This window comes from Schistocerca nitens, chromosome 1 (genome assembly GCF_023898315.1).
Source record: "Schistocerca nitens isolate TAMUIC-IGC-003100 chromosome 1, iqSchNite1.1, whole genome shotgun sequence".
Taxonomy (NCBI): domain Eukaryota; kingdom Metazoa; phylum Arthropoda; class Insecta; order Orthoptera; family Acrididae; genus Schistocerca; species Schistocerca nitens.
The window spans coordinates 145919853-145940192 of NC_064614.1; the positions used below are offsets into that span (position 1 = coordinate 145919853).

The 20340-nt window shown below is 44.4% G+C and overlaps 1 non-coding gene across 1 annotated transcript; it reads right to left on the bottom strand.

The window, feature by feature from the left end:
• Nucleotides 1-7386: 7386 nt before the first annotated feature.
• Nucleotides 7387-7460, bottom strand: Trnai-aau (transfer RNA isoleucine (anticodon AAU)). Its single transcript has one exon. It is a non-coding gene; the product is annotated as a tRNA-Ile (tRNA).
• Nucleotides 7461-20340: the final 12880 nt, after the last annotated feature.

The following is a 20340-nucleotide window of genomic DNA, read 5'->3' on the forward strand; positions in this document are numbered from 1 at the left end:
CCTTCGTCATTATCAAAATACTGCACAAGAACAGGAAATATTTTCAAATACTCGTGGTTGCTAGCATCAGTGCTAATACTAACACAATTGGCCTTCGATAGACTGTTCCTTGTTCTGTCTTCAATGAACGGTGATATCACTTTATTAACGATTGATTCTGTTTTAGTTTTGCCGCTGGAGAAGTTTACTGCAACTTTCGAGTCACTAAAACGTGAGAGATAATTTTTGATGTGCAAGAACTTGAGTTGTATGAATGATGGTGCCTGACACAGTGAAATGCAAATGCAGCTTCTGCTGCAGCTACTTTATTACCATCTGTCTGTGTTTTGAAAAAGCTGGTGAGCTGTTTGGAAGATGATGAACCCACAGCCGTCTTATGCTTTTTCGATTACACGTGGTCGTTAATATCACGTCTACCTCCATTACTGATTGAAATGTAGGAACTGTGAAGAGGAAAAACGTACAATAGAATAATTTTTCTAGGAAAACAACGATTTCAATGGGTCTGTGTATATTCATAATGTTACTCACCCGCAAATTTTGCAGAAAGCTTCGTATTCAGTTCTTCCTCGCTTTATACTTGGAAACTGTTCAGTATATTCCTCCCTGTACTTAACCTTCCGTCTAGCCGACATTATTAAACCACCAGGCAAATAATAACAACTATTTAATACAATATAACACAACGAAATCGCAAGCACAACAAACCATGCGAACATTCAACAAGCTAATCAAAGAGGATAATACTCTTCATTGCCAGAGATGAGTGACCGCCCACTGTATCGATAACTCGCAATCTCGCAAATCGAAGAGGATGTACCGTACGCCTGAGCCTCACTGCCCATTGTTTCCATATCTCGAAAGCTGTTCTGTTCTGTTTGGATTTTATATAATGTGAAGGCAAAGAGATAACATACTGATGCTTCTTTGACAGCAATTTTTGAAATTACCGGAAGTTGACTTCAAATCCAGCAAATATCGCTGACATTTGCCTTTTCGTCCCGGACGTTTTCATTTACCCTAAAATCGCGGACTGTCCGTGAAATCCGTGGCGTATGGCAACATCGGGTATTGATTTAAGTGTTAGGAAGTCGTTTCTGAAAGTATTTGTATGGAGTTTAGCCATGTATGGAAGTGAAACATGGACGATAAATAGTTTGGACAGGAAGAGAATAGAAGCTTTCAAAATGTGGTGCTACAGAACAATGCTGAAGATTAGATGGGTAGATCACATAACTAATGAGGAGGTGTTGAATAGGATTGGAGAGAAGAGAAGTTTGTGGCACAACTTGACTGGAAGAAGGGATCGGTTGGTAGGACATGTTCTGAGGCATCAAGGGATCACCAATTTAGTATTTGAGGGCAGTGTAGAGGGTAAAAATCGTAGAGGGAGACCAAGAGATAAATACACCAAGCAGATTCAGAAGGATGTAGGTTGCAGTAGGTACTGGGAGATGAAGAAGCTTGCACAGGATAGAGTAGCATGGAGAGCTGCATGAAACCAGTCTCAGTACTGAAGACCACAACAACAAGAACATGCCAACCCTAATTCCAGGTGCTGACTTCGACAACGAGAGGCAGACGGGGTATGATTATGAACTGTAACTATCGAATCATTTTGTTTTGTAGACTTGAAAATTCGGAATAGGAACTCAATTTATACCTGGCAGTGTGGGATATATTTATGTTAAAATATTGTGGAAGCGACTTCTCTCGGCCAAAAGTTTCCATTCAAGTAACTAGATATTATTCAGTCATAATACTTTAACTTCAGTTTAATGGGAAGAGAAGTTAAACGTATACTTGAACCACAGCGGCTAGTGGATATTTTACAAACTTAGCCGTTTTGGAAATGCTTCCACCCTTGCCCCAAAAGCCAACAATCATGCCCTTCTGGACGTTAAATAAACCGCTTTGTTCCCTCATTGCTACTACATCTACATTTATACTCCGCAAGGCACCCAACGGTGTGTGGCGGAGGGCACTTTACGTGCCACTGTCATTACCTCCCTTTCCTGTTCCAGTCGCGTATGGTTCGCGGGAAGAACGACTGCCGGAAAGCCTCCGTGCGCGTCCGAATCTCTCTAATTTTACATTCGTTATCTCCTCGGGAGGTATAAGTAGGGGGAAGCAACATATTCGATACCTCATCCAGAAACGCACCCCTCGAAACCTGGACAGCAAGCTACACCGCGATGCAGAGCGCCTCTCTTGCAGAGTCTGCCACTTGAGTTTGTTAAACATCTCCGTAACGCTATCACGCTTACCAAATAACCCTGTGACGAAACGCGCCGCTCTTTTTTGGATCTTCTCTATCTCCTCTGTCAACCCGACCTGGTACGGATCCCACACTGATGAGCAATACTCAAGTATAGGTCGAACGAGTGTTTTGTAAGCCACCTCCTTTGTTGATGGACTACATTTTCTAAGGACTCTCCCAATGAATCTCAACCTGGCACCCGCCTTACCAACAATTAATTTTATATGATCATTCCACTTCAAATCGTTCCGCACGCATACTCCCAGATATTTTACGGAAGTAACTGCTACCAGTGTTTGTTCCGCTATCATATAATCATACAATAAAGGATCCTTCCTTCTATGTATTCGCAATACATTACATTTGTCTATGTTAAGGGTCAGTTGCCACTCCCTGCACCGAGTGCCTATCCGCTGCAGATCTTCCTGCATTTCGATGCAATTTTCTAATGCTGCAACTTCTCTGTATACTACAGCATCATCCGCGAAAAGCCACATGGAACTTCCGACACTTTCTACTATTGCACTGCCTTCCGCCTGTCCCCCCCCCCCACCCCACCCTCCCTGTGACACGCATTATGTACCCTCCAGTGCCATTGCAGTCAGCCTCAAACGCTGGTTCTCTAAATTTCTTCAGTAGCGATTCACGAAAAGAACGCCTCCTTTCCTCTAGAGACTCCCACCCGAGTTCCTGAAGCATTTCCGTAACACTCGCGTGATGATCAAACCTACCAGTGACAAATCTAGCAGCCCGTCTCTGAATTGCTTCTATGTCCTCTCTCAATCCGACCTGATAGGGATCCCAAACGCTCGAGCAGTACTCAAGAATAGGTCGCATTAGTGTTTTATAAGCGGTCTTCTTTACAGATGAACCACATCTTCCCAAAATTCTACCAATGAACCAAAGACGACTATCCGCCTTCCCCACAACCGTCATTACATGCTTGTCCCACTTCATATCGCTCTGCAATGTTACGCCCAAATATTTAATCGACGTGACTGTGTCAAGCGCTACACTGCTAATGGATTATTCAGACATTACAGGATTCTTTTTCCTATTCATCTGCATTAATTTACATTTATCTATATTTAGAGTTCGCTGCCATTCTTTACACCAATCACAAATCCTGTCCAAGTCATCTTGTATCCTCCTACAGTCACTCAACGACGACACCTTATCGTACACCACAGCATCATCAGCAAACAGCCGCACATTGCTATCCACCCTATCCAAAAATCATTTATGTAGATAGAAAACAACAGCGGACCTACCACACTTCCCTGGGGCACTCCAGATGATACCCTCACCTCCGATGAACGCTCACCATCGAGGACAACGTACTGGGTTCTATTACTTAAGAAGATTAAATTGTATTCGTGAGTAGCTACTGCATATTTCTCATATTCACATAAATAAATTGAATTATAATCAAATAATTTAATTTTAAAACTAAAAATTTAAATACTTTCCTGATTTTTAATGCCTAAAAATCAGAACCGATATTATAACAAAGCAAGAATAACAATTGGGATTGGCTCGATGCGTAGGAGGCCTGTGCCCATAGCGAAGGGACGCTACTTGCTATGAATGCGCCGTTCAGTCGAGTTTCTACTTCCACATGTCTGTAGATGACCGCAGTGTCTGAGCCACACCTTGTTGATTAAATGCGGTGATATATCATTGCATTCTGGTTCTCTCGTAGGTGACTGAAATGAATTATGAAACATACACGTTCAGAAAAAACAGAACACCTTGAACGACTAGAGACAGGACGTTCATATTCGCCGGCCGCGGTGGCCGAGCGGTTCTAGGCGCTTCAGTCCGGAACCGCGCGACTGCTACGGTCGCAGGTTCGAATCCTGCCTCGGGCATGGATGTGTGTGATGTCCTTAGGTTAGTTAGGTTTAAGTAGTTCTAAGTTCTAGGGGACTGATGACCTCAGATGTTAAGTGCCATAGTGCTTATGGGGTGATGTGCAGAAAGGGTATGGCTATGGGTCGCAGGATTCATTCACGTAGGTAACGCTGGTCGCAGTGCCCCGGGACACGCACCAACTGTGAGTTTTCGTTGTCCTCAATAGCACCCCCACACCATAACGTCTTGAGCTAGCGCTGTATGTCTTGTGTGAATGTAGCCACTGTGATGCCGCCCCCCTATCTGCGGCGAACCAAAATGCGCCATCATTTTCAAACAAACAGAAACTGGATTCACCCGAAAACATTTTCTATTGTCATTCCTGTCCCCAGTGACGTCGTTCCATACACCATTGCCGTTTAGCATGTTTCTGCACATTCGTCAAAGGTAGGCGGAGAAGTAAGCGCACGGAACCAGTGCCGTAGTAAACGGGGTCGGACAGTCACTTCTGATAGTGTACGATGTGTTACACTGTTCCAATGGTTGTGCCACAGCCGAGGAGGACGCAGATCTGTCCTGCTATGCCTTTCGGATGAGGTGTCGATCTTCTCTGGAGTGGGGAGGGGGTCTGGGACGGTGCGACCTGAAAACCCATCTCGTCATGTTCTACGGCCTTCCCTGAACCATTCTCCACACACCCATCGCTCTGCCTAAACACACGAGCAACAATTTTCCAGATGGATGCATCACATTCTCTCTTGCCAATAATGCGCTCTCTTTCAGTCTCACCTATTTGACGGTACGGTTCACGCACACCTCTGGATGCATCCTGTACGCCTGCTCAAGTCCCACTGATTCATTACCATCGGTTTATACGACAACGAGAGCCCCAGGCGCATATTACCGATAGATGGTGTTGCGCCGCGATATCCATGTTGACCTCGAACCCGCGGGCTGACATGGCTGAAATGCGAATCATTTCTGCAGAACGTACTAATGTACGTGTCGTGTGAGTATGAACTTCCTATCTCTTTTTTTCTGAAAATGAGTGAATTTTATGGCAGTTGCAGAGTGGATTCGATTGGACGAGGAAAAGGACGTGAGAAGGCTCTGGTCGTGTTGGAGGAACCTTTTAGCAGCTCCCGTTAATCGATTTAGAGACGCCGTGAGCATCCAGATGAAGACAGGCAGGCGAGGATGTGAGCGCCATTTCTGAACGCTGTGCGTCCACGGCTTGCTCCGCGAGCTCTCTCTGTCCTCTTTCCTTTGTTGTCGTTCCCTCACTGTGCCGACAACGGCGGGCACCCTGTGTGTTCTTAGCTCCTACAAAGAGTTTTTCGTGCTTCATTATTTTTTCACGGACACGCTATGAAGGTGCTGCACATCCACCTTGCTGCTCGAAATAGCTGGCTGGTTTTATCATCGAGGCTGCTTCTTTTTAAGCACCTGACGTCAGTTTAGCCTTCTTTTGTCAGCCCACTGCGCTGTCAAAGGACTGCGCAGCTCCTGTGTGGCTGGTGCCTGCTATAAAGTTCTCCCGCAGATCTGCCAAGATAACGCGCGGAGGTTTTTGATAATAATTTGCTCTCCTAAGTGTTTCAGCATGCGATAAAACCTGGAGGTAAAGGTAGAAAGCACAGAAAAGTTGCATGAAGCACAGAGGTTTCTTGTTAACCTCACACAATTTTTACAGTATATGGAATAAAGTGGTAAACCTACCAGAAATGTGCACTGCTTTAAAAAAATTATTTAACTCTTGGCCGGTTTCAGGAACTTTGCATCCCACTGTTAAAGGTAAATAAAAAACAAGTCATACATTAAAGACAAGTTCAGAGGGAGATGGCTGTTGGAAAGTTTTTTGTCGAACTATTCAGCTGCGGACACGACCCGGCATCGTTACGATGAAAAAATATCGCATGCAACGCAGATTTAATTCACTTCTCCTGACAAGTAGCTTTCCCAACTCGAAATTTGGAGTACTCTCTGTGGTCTTCCAATAACTTTATCAATTCACTTTTCGGGCTAATTCTACCCTCAAGGTATTCCTTTAAATGTATAAGTTACGTCGACCGGTGTGAAGCCTGAGACAAATAGTGAATGTGCCAAAATATCTCTTCCTAAGGACTGAAGCTAAAGAAGTCCCGCTAGCTCTTTGAAGAAGAATGACGGAATGAAACGACTGTAACAGTAATGAGACGACCACCCCACCAAGAAAAACATGAGATGTAGGTAGTTCCCACAGTAGGTGAGACATTGCTTCATTATTCATTTCATAACAGTAAACAAACCGGCGCACAATAGCAGCCGGCCGAAGTGGCCGTGCGGTTAAAGGCGCTGCAGACTGGAACCGCGAGACCTATACGGTCGCAGGTTCGAATCCTGCCTCGGGCATGGATGTTTGTGATGTCCTTAGGTTAGTTAGGTTTAACTAGTTCTAGGGGACTAATGACCTCAGCAGTTGAGTCCAATAGTGCTCAGAGCCATTTGAACCACAATAGCAACTGTGTAGTGGATACTGCACTGACGTAGGTTCTACATTGCACTATTATTATTATTATTATCATTTTCTTCTTCCTCTTATTATTATTATTATTATTATTATTATTATAGTGGCAGTGGCCAGGCACAAAAGGTTGGCAGCCTGTTGGTATCTTATTTCTGGCTGTTCTGAAGTAAGTAATCCACCAATAAAATGATTTTACAAACAGTGGGCCTAAGTATAGTTCACCTATTTTAATTTACTTGATTTTAAATTGGGTGCAGGGTGTGGCTGAAGCAAGTGTAGCTAGGGAGAAGAGTGATGCACACGAAGCATGTTTTGTAACAAATCTCTACCCTTAATGTGGCTAGTTGTCTTCCTTTTACGAGAGGTAGTTTTAAGTAATACTCGGAATGCACTGAAAACTGCTTCATCGTTCTATAAAAAAGTCGTTACAAATAAGCCATACCAAATGTCTCATTGACTCGTTAATTCGTGGTTCAACAAAACGCTTACAAAAACTAAATATAATTTATCTTTCATCATTTTAAAAATGAGAGTGTGCAAAGAAAATTCTTTTTCATTCTCAAGTTTATTTAGTTGCTAATGTTGACGATAATAGGTGGGTAGGGGGTTCTAGCTAATATGTGAATGCATTAAGGGATTATGAGCTGAGAAAGGTTCGAAGCCTAATCCATATCTCCTTTATCAGTGTACGTTTCTGAAATAGGGACTTAATACCAGACAGCATGTACATATCAGACTTATCACTTATATGATATTTAAAATAAATTGGCCCGTGGGGGGATCGAACCCACGACCTTCGCGTTATTAGCACGACGCTCTAACCAACTGAGCTAACGGGCCGTTGTGTGACGGTGATCATAAATATATTTATATCTAGATGCCATATGTCGTGCCGATTGCAAAAATTTTTCTAATTTATGAAAGAAAATGGTTAACTATTTATCACGTTCTTGGAGGGCAGCGAAAGAAACACATTGATCTAATCCACTGCGCCGCTTAACATGTTGACTCTTAACGATAGGTATTCAAAAGTCAATAGAATTTCACACGTTGGCAAATCTCTTCGGTAACGATTAGTCTTGGAATGTTATATAGTTTATTAAAGGAACGTTCGAAGAAGTGCTGTGCACAGTATCATATATCGTACTTGAAGAAACAGCTCTACAAAACTAAATTTTCTGTTCGGTAACTTACGTTTGTATGTTTCAGACACCTTACCTGTTAGGTACAGGATTGAAACAACGTGAAACAGCGTTACAGGCTTGTGATGTTGCCGAGAAAAGTAAGATCAGAAAATTTCCATTGTGGGTATTATAGCATAAATAATTCAACTTATTTGCCTCTCTGTTCTAACAATACTTCTCGTAGGCGAAATTTTTCTGTATATGGTAAAGTTTTCGCACTCACCTATGCAGCCCTCTATGATTTGGGTGAGTTCGGCTTTATATTGCGCTAGCCCACAAATTTGTAGCGTTTGTACCAGGATACTGGAACTTAGGAAGGGGTGGGAGCGATTAATTGAGCTTAGTTGCCAATTCGAACACAACATTTATTGTAAAAAGATAAGTGCGAAATTTTTCAGATTTAACAAAAAAAGAAATACTGAGATGCTTATTCCAGAATCATAACTGGATGTCAGCTCTGAATTCAGTTAACTTTCATAGTTTGAAAGCCGTAAAAGATGGCCAATACATTTCTCTATGATCCTGTAGGTGTTGTGGCGTCACACCACCTAAGCCAATTTCTGCAACAGACAGGTTTACATGAGCACACAATGTTCAGTTTGATTACAAGGCACAGTCATGAAAACGATCTATGTACTCAAGCACACAACTCACAGTCGCACTCTGTTTAGTTCTCCACGTGAGCACATACATTTCAAATGAAAATGATCCCTTAAATGAAACAAAATATCTTTTTTTCTAATCCTCAACTGAGGTTTACTTTAGCACAGTCCCATAAATTTACCATGAGAAATAGAAAACAATGGATAGCCTAGCAATCACCTAATGGAATTAAGAGTCAAGTTTTTAACAGCTCTCTAGTTCCAACTCTTAAAGGTGATCGATGTCCAAATACATATTTAGGTGAACACCGTTAAAATAGACAACAATTGTAGCAATGCCGAAGTTCGAGAAGGATTAGATGAAGTTTATCAAGACAGTAACTTTAGTAAGCGTCTTCTCGAATGTCGTCGATAATGGATTGGCCTGTTTAGCTAAATGTCACCACATCACATTACATCGGCTTCAGCACGGCGTGACCTTTTGAAACATGGACTAAAATTCAGCACCAAAATGGAGAGCCCAATGCATCTGCTTTATTGGAGTTTGACTCTTCCAGGAAACACAGTTTTGGAACACCTAAGAGCACAACCTTCTCAAATGCTTCTCTTTACGCGTATTCCACAAGCTGTAAAATAGTATTACTACGGAGCAGCACCGGAGTACAACCATTTCCACCGTATATCCATAGAACAATCTTCCGCCAGGAAACCTGTTGATATTGCAGTTGCCTTAGCATAGAACAAGCCAGCCAGCGCTACAAAACCATGCATCGGATCGGGCGTGAATCACACACTGACGCAATAGCCATATGTCCGCCGACTCTAGACCGTAACTGTCATTTCTCACTTCCTGCTTCGCGCTCGTTACATAAACACCTCGCTCGCCAGGGATATACCTTGAATCGCAGGAGGAGGTAGCGCCAACCTCAAATGGCGTGCAACCACGGCGCACGTCACTGCATGAGTTTAACAAACTCAACAGATACACATAACAGAGACTTTACTCGTCAATAATATGTTCTCCTTGACTATCCACAACAGTCTGCCGACTCTGCGATAGTTTCTCGATTCTGTTACTGTAGAAATCACGTGGTTTTGCGGCAAAGAATTCGTCGAACCATATTCGGAGCGAATTTTCATACAGAAAGGATGAAACTCTATTGGGTAAATTACTTTTTAAAGATGTACTGAAATACACTCCTGGAAATTGAAATAAGAACACCGTGAATTCATTGTCCCAGGAAGGGGAAACTTTATTGACACATTCCTGGGGTCAGATACATCACATGATCACACTGACAGAACCACAGCCACATAGACACAGGCAACAGAGCATGCACAATGTCGGCACTAGTACAGTGTATATCCACCTTTCGCAGCAATGCAGGCTGCTATTCTCCCATGGAGACGATCGTAGAGATGCTGGATGTAGTCCTGTGGAACGGCTTGCCATGGCATTTCCACCTGGCGCCTCAGTTGGACCAGCGTTCGTGCTGGACGTGCAGACCGCGTGAGACGACGCTTCATCCAGTCCCAAACGTGCTCAATGGGGGACAGATCCGGAGATCTTGCTGGCCAGGGTAGTTGACTTACACCTTCTAGAGCACGTTGGGTGGCACGGGATACATGCGGACGTGCATTGTCCTGTTGGAACAGCAAGTTCCCTTGCCGGTCTAGGAATGGTAGAACGATGGGTTCGATGACGGTTTGGATGTACCGTGCACTATTCAGTGTCCCCTCGACGATCACCAGTGGTGTACGGCCAGTGTAGGAGATCGCTCCCCACACCATGATGCCGGGTGTTGGCCCTGTGTGCCTCGGTCGTATGCAGTCCTGATTGTGGCGCTCACCTGCACGGCGCCAAACACGCATACGACCATCATTGGCACCAAGGCAGAAGCGACTCTCATCGCTAAAGACGACACGTCTCCATTCGTCCCTCCATTCACGCCTGTCGCGACACCACTGGAGGCGGGCTGCACGATGTTGGGGCGTGAGCGGAAGACGGCCTAACGGTGTGCGGGACCGTAGCCCAGCTTCATGGAGACGGTTGCGAATGGTCCTCGCCGATACCCCAGGAGCAACAGTGTCCCTAATTTGCTGGGAAGTGGCGGTGCGGTCCCCTACGGCACTGCGTAGGATCCTACGGTCTTGGCGTGCATCCGTGCGTCGCTGCGGTCCGGTCCCAGGTCGACGGGCACGTGCACCTTCCGCCGACCACTGGCGACAACATCGATGTACTGTGGAGACCTCACGCCCCACGTGTTGAGCAATTCGGCGGTACGTCCACCCGGCCTCCCGCATGCCCACTATACGCCCTCGCTCAAAGTCCGTCAACTGCACATACGGTTCACGTCCACGCTGTCGCGGCATGCTGCCAGTGTTAAAGACTGCGATGGAGCTCCGTATGCCACGGCAAACTGGCTGACACTGACGGCGGCGGTGCACAAATGCTGCGCAGCTAGCGCCATTCGACGGCCAACACCGCGGTTCCTGGTGTGTCCGCTGTGCCGTGCGTGTGATTATTGCTTGTACAGCCCTCTCGCAGTGTCCGGAGCAAGTATGGTGGGTCTGACACACCGGTGTCAATGTGTTCTTTTTTCCATTTCCAGGAGTGTATGAGTGTGTGACGTTCCGTCTCTGAAAATGAGTTTTTTTGATTGAGAACCAAAAGAACCGGAATTTCCTGGTCGTTGTGTTGGATTGCGTTTGCAAGAGGTCTCAGTGGTTGACAGTAAATGTCAGCAATGATGGAGGAAGTATTCGTAGTATACCGCTCCGTCGGTGTTCCGCCAGGTGCAAAGCATTTGTTTTGTGGATATGTGCGGGTCTTTATATGAGGGAGTTGCTGCTTTGTTTAGGGTCAACCACCCCTTTCTTTTCCTTATGTTAGCATAAAGACACAACTTCTCGTCACCAGTTACGATACGGGATAGGAATCTTTGGTGTCGTTTACAAGCCAATTGACAGGCAGACAGAGATACACTTATGGCCACTCTTGATTTTTGTGATTTTGGTGTAGAGCATGCGCTATCCATAACACCTGATTTTCGAACCTTCCCCATTGTATGCAAGTGTTGCACGATGGTGGAATGATCATCACATTTTCCAGTTCTGGAATACACATACGAGGATCATTGGGGAGTAATGCGTTCACATGATCTCGATGAAGCACGGAAGGTCTTACTAATGTCAAAATGATCCTCCTTAAAAGGAAAAAGCCATTTTCTTGCCGTGCTCTGTCCAGTGTCATTATCCCCACACACGGCGAAAACGTTTCTGACTGCCTCCGCTGCTGTCATCTCTCTATTGAACTAAATCAAAAGAAAACTGTACATCGGAAATGTTCCGATTTATCGACGTGACACTCCATATTCTAGCGTCCACAGCTCCACTCAGTATCCAAATATCAAAATAACAACATGTGAACTCTAATAGCAACAGTGAACTACAAATGAAAAATTACAATAGACAAAGAAACCCATACCAGCCGGAATACCAACATGCAAAAGAAAAACGCTACACAATTATGCGCCAACTGAATAGCTGAGTGGGAGCCAAAGACATGAAACTATTCTCAACCCGAGGGCTCGTCTCGGCATCACGGGCTGGTAAGTTTCAATTAAGGTATTAGGCCTAAGCCAGCTTAGAACATACATTCTTCTGCCACTCCCATGTAGTTACCGTAAATGAGGAGGTCCGACATGGACCAGTCACGTCTCTCGGGGAGAATTGACAACGGAAATAAAATAGCATTTTGTTTTAGTGCCAGGAGAAATACGCATGTGTAGCAACATGTACGCCGCAGACAGGTCTTACTTTGTCTTACCGTACAGCGAAGGCTGCCTTCAAGTTTTTACGTCAACAATAAAAGAATGATCCAACATTTTGTACAAATCTTTTTGTTGTTTCTCGGAAATTTTGCCTTTAACAAGATTTAATATGCGTTTGAACCAATTTCAGAAACATTTTTTACATTCTGATGTTGGTATGACATGGTTTTGCAACGGTTCGGCTGCTTGAGGTGATGAAATCGCTGGTTATGCACATGGGTGTGTCTTTTTTTATGTAAAGGAAGACGAATAAGTCTTTCGACGATATACACTCCTGGAAATGGAAAAAAGAACACATTGACACCGGTGTGTCAGACCCACCATACTTGCTCCGGACACTGCGAGAGGGCTGTACAAGCAATGATCACACGCACGGCACAGCGGACACACCAGGAACCGCGGTGTTGGCCGTCGAATGGCACTAGCTGCGCAGCATTTGTGCACCGCCGCCGTCAGTGTCAGCCAGTTTGCCGTGGCATACGGAGCTCCATCGCAGTCTTTAACACTGGTAGCATGCCGCGACAGCGTGGACGTGAACCGTACGTGCAGTTGACGGACTTTGAGCGAGGGCGTATAGTGGGCATGCGGGAGGCCGGGTGGACGTACCGCCGAATTGCTCAACACGTGGGGCGTGAGGTCTCCACAGTACATCGATGTTGTCGCCAGTGGTCGGCGGAAGGTGCACGTGCCCGTCGACCTGGGACCGGACCGCAGCGACGCACGGATGCACGCCAAGACCGTAGGATCCTACGCAGTGCCGTAGGGGACCGCACCGCCACTTCCCAGCAAATTAGGGACACTGTTGCTCCTGGGGTATCGGCGAGGACCATTCGCAACCGTCTCCATGAAGCTGGGCTACGGTCCCGCACACCGTTAGGCCGTCTTCCGCTCACGCCCCAACATGGTGCAGCCCGCCTCCAGTGGTGTCGCGACAGGCGTGAATGGAGGGACGAATGGAGACGTGTCGTCTTCAGCGATGAGAGTCGCTTCTGCCTTGGTGCCAATGATGGTCGTATGCGTGTTTGGCGCCGTGCAGGTGAGCGCCACAATCAGGACTGCATACGACCGAGGCACACAGGGCCAACACCCGGCATCATGGTGTGGGGAGCGATCTCCTACACTGGCCGTACACCACTGGTGATCGTCGAGGGGACACTGAATAGTGCACGGTACATCCAAACCGTCATCGAACCCATCGTTCTACCATTCCTAGACCGGCAAGGGAACTTGCTGTTCCAACAGGACAATGCACGTCCGCATGTATCCCGTGCCACCCAACGTGCTCTAGAAGGTGTAAGTCAACTACCCTGGCCAGCAAGATCTCCGGATCTGTCCCCCATTGAGCATGTTTGGGACTGGATGAAGCGTCGTCTCACGCGGTCTGCACGTCCAGCACGAACGCTGGTCCAACTGAGGCGTCAGGTGGAAATGGCATGGCAAGCCGTTCCACAGGACTACATCCAGCATCTCTACGATCGTCTCCATGGGAGAATAGCAGCCTGCATTGCTGCGAAAGGTGGATATACACTGTACTCGTGCCGACATTGTGCATGCTCTGTTGCCTGTGTCTATGTGCCTGTGGTTCTGTCAGTGTGATCATGTGATGTATCTGACCCCAGGAATGTGTCAATAAAGTTTCCCCTTCCTGGGACAATGAATTCACGGTGTTCTTATTTCAATTTCCAGGAGTGTATGAGGCGAGTACAGGCAGTTAGACATTAACTCTATGTTTTTCTCCGTCAAACAAGTAAAACTGCTTTATGTGCTGTGTGGGAGATCGCACAGTCATCACGTAGAATGATGATGCGAAGTTTTCAGAAAGTTCAAACCAATAATCGTGACATGTCCAGTGCAAGCCAAAGAGAAAATCCTCCATTTCCTTGGGTGTGTGGTCCCTTCTGTCTCCTCTCAGTAGATGAGGGAGTAATAGCACCAACACACATTACCTTACTGAACATAATGCTATTCGCAAATATCAAATACCCAAGAACACAGTATGCGGATCAGCCGGCGCGCGGAAACTAAAGTGAAATTAAACCCAAGAACTTGTTCTGTCAAAGCACAGAGGTGCGTTTGAGTGGTCGATTATCGCCACAGACGTGCTTCACGAACGAACTTTCTTTGTTAGTTCCGATTAATGTCTGAACTGCCGACTGCTGCTTAGTGTCCAGGTCATACGAATATATCCACTTTTGGTCCCCTCTTACCATGCTGTACGAGGATTTTGATTCTCAGTCGAATTTTTCGAGCATTTCGTTGTTTGAAGCAATTAACATGAGCCTCCATTTGCGCTTCCGTCAAATTGTACGGAAGCCATCGGCAGCGGATATTTTTCACAGCTAAATGTTTACGTAAAACTGAGTGTAATGTGGTGCTGTATATGCATGAGAACGCCTTATTTCATCGTTAGTTGAACGTTGAACCTCTTCAGTCTTATAGCGCATATTCTCCTGGAGCAACAACCGATTGTTGTCGACTTTCGTGAAATTCATTGCACGACTTTCGTGAAATTCATTGCAGACAGAAGCAAAATCACGGCAAAATTTTGCAAACTAATATTGGAAACAGTATTCTCTAGACTTCCTGGCAGATTAAAACTGTGTTCCGGACCGAGACTCGAACTCGGGACCTTTGCCTTTCGCGGGCAAGTGCTCTACCACTGGAGTATTCTCTAAAGGCCGCAAAGTCCGGTCACTGTGGTTGAGTTGGCCTTTTTTAAAAATCTAAAAAAAAAAAAAAAGTCATTTACCTAAATCCTTCATACAGAATTTCACTTTTCTTACAACACTGTTTCTTTCTCAATGCAACCAACCATAGGGCCCATTTTTGAGCCATCGTGGTTTAACATCAAACAGGGTCGGTTCGATAACGCTTTTCTCAAAAACGACTTATCACTTGGCACACGCCCTCCCTCTTTAAGATTTTCGTTAGGTTCTTGGTAAGATTTTTTATAATAAATCTAAATCTAATAAAAATAAATTTCAGAATTTTATTCGTGGGATCTTTAAAAGCTTTTACTGAAAGCAGAAATAACTAGATCTATCGAATTGTAATAACTTCAACAGAAAAGTGCTATTATTTTATACATTTTGGTTGGAGAAAATCGCAGCTGTTTTCGTAAATTACACTGTAGGAAAGACTGCAACCGGCCACAAATTTTCGTGAAATGATCCGCCATCTTGTTTCTAGTTCAGTTCATTGATCATTATGGATTGGAAAAGAAAATCAAACCTCTGGCCCATAATATGTTAGGAAGACGCAACTGTAGAACTTGCAAGAAGTCAGCACCATCAGTTAACGATGGGCTTAATCTAGGAATAGAATAATAAAATCATTTCAAGTATAATTTAAGAATGTATTATCTTTTAAAGTGAGTGGGAAGTTGGAAAATATAACTTTTTTTTAGATTAATACTCGACTTTTTAATTCAATAATTTCCACATTATCACACTTTTCATTGGAAAAGAGAGAGAGAAAAACAAAATAAGGTCATACAACTTTATACTGACTTGTTAAACCGAAGACACTGTTTAACGAGGTAAATTTATGTTACATGTGAAGAGAACTTAAGTAAGTGGTTAAAATTTAGAAAACTTGCCATAAGCGCAGTTGAAAAGTGATAAATGTGGTGAACGGTTTTATGTATGCTAGTGAAAAGAGAGACAAATTTAATTGTGATACTAAAGAGAAATATTGTATTATTGGGTATATGCACTGCCAAACTTTTCCAGTCAGTGAAAAAATTATATTCAAATTTTGTAGCCTTTAACCTTGCAACATCTATGAAAATACTATCTGAATCCATTTACTTCAAAGTATCGCTTTCAGTGGTTACAGCTGACGACAGTCCACACAATTGTTCTTGAGAAAGTGTTGACCTGAGGTTTACCTTCATCAATTTGAGTTTTGAAAAACTCCCGACAACACAAGGTGCAGGTACAGGTAGACTGAAGAGGATTCGTAAGCTACGAAAGAATCGGGGAAAATGTCAGTAAAATTATGCTTTGCGTAATATAAGAAACTGAACTTTCAATGGGGGACTTGCTTCAAATGCCTCTGAGCACTATGGGACACAACATCTGAGGTCACCAGTCCCCTAGAGCTTAGAACTACTTAAACCTAACTAACCTAATGACATCACACACATCCATGCTCGAGACAGGATTTGAACCTGCGACCGCAGCGGTCGCGCGGTTCGAGGCTGAAGCGCCTAGAGCCGCTCGGCCACACCGGCCGGCGAGAACTTATAGTTAATCGAAAAGTTTACATTTGGAAAACATTTACACTGACCAGGCCATTGGTTGATACTGCGGTCAGCAGCAGCTCGTAACCACACACTCTCTGTTGCTTCATAAATGGGTACTTTGTAACCAATGTTTTCTGAAACGTTTTTGCTTCTATACTTCGAGCCTATCAGTTTTCGCTACTAATTGTTATATCCCCTGAATATAGATTTTGCACGTGGACAGTGATCTCACGCGTCAATAGCGCCATCTAGCAGCTGTTTGTAATAACTTACGTCCTCGCAAAGACCAGTGTGCTCCCTGAGAGAGAGGTTTCCAATCAAGAACGCCCCTCGCGCTCTGAAGGGCTTCTTTCCGGTCGGTCGCCGCCGGCGCATGTCCTGCACATGCCTCATGGAGGTACGGGGACTGCTTCTTACGTAGAACAGTTTCCTACGCACGTACTATGCTTTATAAATGACAAGCACGGTATTAATTTACACTCAAGCGTCAGAAACATTGGTAAAGGCATGCGTATTCAAATACATAGACACGTAAAAAGGCAGAATACGGCGCTGCGGTCGGCAACGCCTATATAAGACAAGTGTCTGGCGCAGTTAGATCTGTTACTGCTGCTACAATGGCAGGTTATCGAGATTTAAGTGTGTTTGAACGTGGTCTTATAGTCGGCGCACGAGCGATGGGACACAGCATCTCCGAGGTAGCGATGAAGTGCGGATTTTCCCGTACGACCATTTCACGACTGTAACGTGAATATCAGGAATCCGGTACAACATCAAGTCCCCGACACCGCTGCGGCCGGTAAAAGATCCTGCAAGAACGGGACCAACGACGACTGAAGAGAATTGTTCAGCGTGACAGAAGTGCAACCCTTCCGCAAATTGCTGCAGATTTCAATGCTGGGCTATCAAGTGTCAGCCAGAGATCCATTCAACGAAACATCATCGATATGGGCTTTCGGAGCGGAAGGCCCACTCGTGTACCCTTGATTACTGCACGACACAAAGCTTTACGCCTCACCTAGGCCCGTGAACACCAACATTGGGTCTTTGATGAGTGGAAACATTCTGCCTGGTCGGACGAGTCTCGTTTCAAATTGTATGGAGCAGATGGTGTAACCTCCCCACAGTAAAATAAGATGAATAATATTCGCATTTAGTGTAACCTCCCAACAGTAAAAGTTCCGAAACCTCCCAACAGTAAAAAATATAACCATAACATTGACATTTAGCGTAACCTACCAACAGATAAATTCCGTAACCTACCAACAATACAATGTGACTAACCTATCAATAAAATTGTCGCTCACTTATAACCTTTCAATAATGACTGTGAATTTAAACTGCTGAATTTTGGACGTCAGCAGTGCTGCGTCATGGCCCTGAAAGATCATTCTGAATAAATTGAAAATTCTTACCTCAATAAAGTCGCCGGATAACGCGTATATATCTGCTCCTATAAGAATTTTTTCTGGCGCAGCTCTGTGCAATGCTGCCCGATAGATTTGTCATGTATAAAAAGAAACAACTGATTTTTCCTTTCAATAATCGGGATGACCAAGGATTGGAGAAATTAGTAAATTCTTTAAATTGAAATGAATGATTGTCAAAAGTTACTTTTTATGAGAAAGATTATTATTAAGAGATTTTTTTAAACATTTACATGGGACTTGATATAACAATACTACATATGCGCGAGGCTGCTTTTACCTTATACAATAATGCTCAGGCTCCGCCATCGCTGCACCACGACCGGCCCAGCCAACACGATACACCAGACTGCTCGCTAGCAACTACTTACTGCTACTGCTACACAGTTCCTACTGCAGTCAACACTGCTCTTTGGTCTCAGATTCTCTTATAGCTTACATATCGCAGGCAGTGCGTGAGCAATCCATCGAAATTACATCTGCTCGAGTGCGCTAGCAACAAATTCCTTAATCATGGACCTCTTACAATGGACGTGTACGGGTATGGACACAACCTCTTGATTCCATGGACCCTGCATGTCAGCACGGGACTGTTCAAATTGGTGGAGACTCTGCAATGGTGTGGGGAGTGTGCAGTTGGAGTGATGTGGGACCCCTGATAACGCTAGATGCCACTCTGATAGGTGACTCGTACGTAAGCATCCTTTCTGATCACCTGCATTCATTCATGTCCGTTGTCCAGTCCGACGGACTTGGGCAGTTCGAGCAGGACAATGCTCCACAGGTCCAGAATTGCTACAGAGTGGCTCCAGGAACACTCTTCTGAGTTTATACACTTCCGCTGGCCACCAAACTCCCCAGATATGAACATTATTGAGCTTATGTGGGATGTATTGCAACGTGCCATTCAGAAGAGATCTCCACCCTCTCGGACTCACGGATTTATGGACAGACGTGCAGGTTCAGTGACGTCAATTCCCTCCAAGACTACTCTAGGCATTAGTCGAGTCCATGATACGTCGTGTTGCGGCACTTCTAAGTGCTCGCGGAGGCCTACACGATATTAGGCAGGTGTTCCAGTTTATTTGGCTCTTCTGTGCACGGTGTGTGAACGTGATTTCGGTTTACAAGACCATAAGACTTTTAACTGACTGTCGGTATCAAGAAGTGAAGAGTATTCGTGAACAACATTGAAAAAGAAGTTACACATGGTGAATGAGGTACACTATTAGTGGCAGCAGCTGCAGTCGTACAAGTACTGCCAGTATTAACCCTACTACCTGATAGTATAATTTAGTCACACCTCCACTTCAGACACCCAAATTATTTTAACTCTAGTTGTCATATTAAAATTGTTATTTCTTAGGTAATCATGCTGTAAAAACGGTACTGTACTTGTGAAACCCTCGTCTTAGCTAAGAGAGAACCATCAGGCTAAATAAATAAGTCATCTATGAGGTAGCAGTAATAATGCAATAACTTTATCTTGGAACGCTTCCATTTGGTCCGTGTTTGCATAGAAAAACAATAATATGGGAATTGAGAGTCCGCCTTGATGTAAAACACTTTGTCATTTGTCTACTTATTTATTCCCCAAACTAGTTTCAGCGACAAATATCGCCATCACCAGTGGGTTCTTTAAATCCAAAACATGCAGAAAATAGCATAGTTATACAAACACTGTAACACATTATTACACACGAACAGTAGAAATGTGATAATGTGTTACAGTGTTTGTATAACGATGCTATTTTCTGCATGTTTTAGATTCAAAGAAGCCACTGATAACAGCGATATTTGTCGCTGAAACTAGTTTGGGTAATAAATAAGTAAACAAATAACGAAGTGTTTTGCATCAAGGCGGACTAACAATTCCCGCATTGTTGTAGTACTAATGCAATTAAAACGTTAAGTGGTAAGTAAATATATTGAGAACGAATCAGAGAAACATTAACACTAAACTCTAAAAACCAGTGCCTGTTTAAGTTTTTAAACTGCATCCACTGGCCCATCGGTACCGAACGCCCGCCATGCCATCCTATGATGGCGACGACATTGGATGGAGGGGCATGGGGTCAGCTCACTGCACTCCCGACCATTTAAATTTCCGTGACCTGAAGCCGCTACCGCTGGTTGGGGTAGCTCCTAGGTTGGCATCACGAGGCTGAGTGTACACAGTTCTAGTTCTTCCACCGAGGAATTATGTCTGACAATACCGGGAATCGAACCCGGGTCCTCGACAAGACAGTCAGCTGCGCTAACCACACATGTATGGAGGGCGACAATACCTATTTAAAAATTTAGATTAAATTCAAAATCCCAGTAAAACAAAATTATTCTGGGTAAAATAATGTTGGGTATTGGGTCGCGTCATTGCAAACTACTAAAACAACTAAATTGCGAACGTTTCTACGTACTCGCTGCGGTT